Genomic DNA, 3535 nt, shown 5'->3' with positions numbered 1-3535 from the left:
TTCCTTACTGACTGCTATGACATGCAACTGTTTGGGACAGAGGAGTTGTAGGGCTATCTATCTCACTGCTCTGTCACGGGTATTTCTGAGCCACCTCTTGCCTTTATATGGTATCTAAGTGGCATTTCCAATAGGTACATGAAAGTCATTCGCCGGGAATTATTTTAAAGCAGAAAAAATCTCTATAGAATCCCTTTTTTCAGAAGATTTTTGCCTGGGGCAGCTGAGGAGAGAAGCAAGCCTCGAGTCTCAAAGTTTCAGGAGAGGAGAAATACTCAATTTGGATCCCAAGACAGGCCATGGGGGAACAATTCCTCATGTCACATGGCTTAGCTCTTTTTGTCCCTGTCCAGACATTGCTCCAATATCGCAGTTTATGGACCAACTGCTGACGAAGGAGGATGTGGATCGTGTCTTAGGCAGGTTTAAAAAATGAACAAACCCTGGAGACGCATGTGGGACTTTATCAAATGTGACGGGATGGCAGAATAGCAGCAAGGAGGTACTTCAGAAGGCAAACAAGGGCAGGGACTGTAGGCGCTCCTACAGAAGCTGGTAGGGACAGACTCACCAGTGGTGTAACACCATTGGAGACAACTTGCTATTCACCTCTACAGTTGGGGCTCTCTGTTCATCCTTTATGCCATGCAGAAGCATTGGGCCAGATTTCCAGTGATACTTATGGCCCCTCCAGCAGAGTACAAGGAGGTAGGAAGGCTCTCTGCCCATGTGGAAGGTCTTCGCTGGCCAGGGCAGACCATGAATGAAGGCTGCACACATCAGCTGTTTTCCCAGCCTTTAGCAAAGGGGCATGTGAGGGCTTAGCCAGAGTGCTCTGCACCATGGCTATTCTCCGATTTCCAGGGCCTGTAAGAAAATACAAGAAGCAAATCATGAGTCAAAGCAGCAACACAATGCAAATCCTGGGTTGCACAAGTGGGGAGGGCATGCAGAAAGCAGGCAGGCACAGAAGACTGGGTGCCCGTATGCATGCCGGCTCAAACGGCGTCCTTTCCAGAGGCTCAGCTGAGCACCTGCCACCATCAGGGAGACTGTTTCCATCGATTCCCATGTGGGCTGCATCAAGCCCGTATCCCTCAGCACAACGAGCGGCTTCATTCACTGAGCACTATGCGCTCCTTGGAATTCAAGTCATTTACTTACTCTTGAGCCAGCTGATTATTCATAACATTGCATGCTCATGGCACTTGAGGACACTTTTCTCTCCCAAGCGCTAGGGGATTTTGATAATTTTTGTCTCTGTATTTGAAGGCGGAAATGGAACATGATACCAGTTAAAAAACACGGATTACAGAAGAAGCGAGAGCAGCACAGAGAAACAGATGAGGCAATCTGAAAACAGGTTGATGAGAACGGAGTAATGCTTTCTACTAATCAAAGCACTGCACTAACACAAGAACTAGCAGGACCTGAGCCTGGCCCGTCTAGGTGCTGGTCCCACTTAGTATTTAAAAAAAAAAAAAAGGTTAACCCTTCCCATTGAGCTTTTCAGTTGTGCCCAAGGGAGTCCATTGACTTCTGTGAGAGCTGAAGGATGTGACTTCCGTGGGGATACGATGTTTCTGTGGGCCTTGAACATGCCACCCTGTCTCCCATGGGCTGTCTGACTCAGCCACAACAGCAACCAATAATCAGTGACGGCACCTGCACTGAAATTATTCCATGACTCACTTGCCCCAGTAATTAAAGGATACTTTTCAGGTCTTTCTTCATGGGAGGCCGGGATAAATGAAACCACGAGGAAATTCTCAGTCTGGGAGCAGCGGCAGAAACTCATCTCAGAAGGTCACCAATAGGATGCACTAAGTGGGTCACCCAAATTGCAATGCCACGTACCGTTTGGACCTGAAATAGCAGCTAGCAGGTCATATTTCATAAAAACAGGTTAATTGGCAACAAGAGAAGATCTTCTAGATGCCTAGAAGATGGCTGGCTTGGGATTGTACATCTCTGGGTCTGAGAGAGAGAGATTTGAAACTAGGAACAATTTCTGGTGCTTTGCTAACTGTTACTGCGATAGCTAAGTTGCCTCCGAGAAGATATATGACTGACGGACCCTATGGACCTGAACCTCTTTGGCACCTAGTTGGGCCTAAGTCTGTAAGTGCAATAATACTGTCCCATCCTGTTCACGTCCCAGAGAAACAGTTCCACGTCCACGTCCTGTTTTTGTGACTAGCCTAAAGGCTGAGAGCATGGCACATTATGGAAGTACGACCATTAATGTTTTCTCAAGGAGTTGAGTAGAAGGAACTAGGATGACACATAAGCACCTAAAAGGGGGAAGAGAAAGTGGTCTGTAAATAGGGTTTTTTGCCGTTTTGCTTCACCAAGCCATAGACACACAAACACACACCACCTAGATTTGCACCCGCCACGAGAATACTGTCATTGACACGCACGATGAACACAAAATGCTCTACTTGCACTTGGCAGTGGATGCAAAACATGTTAAGACCCCATTAAAAAAATCCATCCTTCCCAAATTTGTGTTTGCATAGTGCTAACACACCCCATAAAATCATACCATGCCATAAAGCTTCTCTGCAGGAGTGATCTGGATTGATCAGGAATTAATCGAGTTACCTGGACTCTTTAATTTATGGAACACTCTCCAGCACCCATAGCGAAAATTGAAATAATCCCAGGTTGTGATAAATGCCCCCCACTTATGCTTTAATTTGCCTTCTAAAACCACCCCCTCCAGCATTTCTTGGTTTACTAGGAACAGGATGGCAGATATCACAGCATGCAAGGAGGCATCTGGCATGCATACAAAGAGGAGCAGCTCGTCCTCGTTAGGAAACTACTGGCACAGCCAGACGTAACACCGCTATCTGGCAACACTGTTTTTTCCCCGACGCTTTCCTCTGAGAAGGTAACTCATGGCTGCTGGGATCGGTGTGCCGTTACCTTATTTACCCTCCTTGGGCAGTGTGAATCAGAGTTGAGAAGTACAATCTGCTGAAGTGATCCCATATTCCCATGCTGCGAGTGTGAGTCATCCAGAAGGGAGATTCTGCCGGCTCCCTTCTGACGTCCTGTTTTTTGTGAGGTTATATGCTGTGAAGAACCACGTTCAAAACCAGCTACAGTGACACAGGAGAATCACCGCTTTCCTGTGAATCTTCAAAAACACCAGGCTTTTCCCAGGATCAGTAATCATGCTGCCAACTCAACGGTTAGGATTTCTATAGCACACAGGATTTCCTCTCACTTATTCTCTTTTGCACTGTTCGTCGGGATATACCTGGCAGAACTAACTACAGACAAAAGGCAGCATTTCAGTCCCTGCCAAATGTGTATCTTGGATAATTCTATAATAACGAGGCTTCTTCCCGAATGAAAAATAATAGACGAGCTGCACATTCATCTCCGGAGTGATTTCGGTTTTGCCATGAAAGACTGTGGTTAGCCTTTTCAAAACTGCAATAAATATGCCAGTGCGAGCATGCGATGTTCCAGTCCTGACTCTCAGAGTCAGGAAACAAGCCCAGGTTTTGCCTACTAAGGC

This window comes from Alligator sinensis, unplaced genomic scaffold, assembly GCF_000455745.1.
Source record: "Alligator sinensis unplaced genomic scaffold, ASM45574v1 scaffold119_2, whole genome shotgun sequence".
Lineage (NCBI taxonomy): Eukaryota > Metazoa > Chordata > Crocodylia > Alligatoridae > Alligator > Alligator sinensis.
This window is presented reverse-complemented; position numbering follows the sequence as displayed.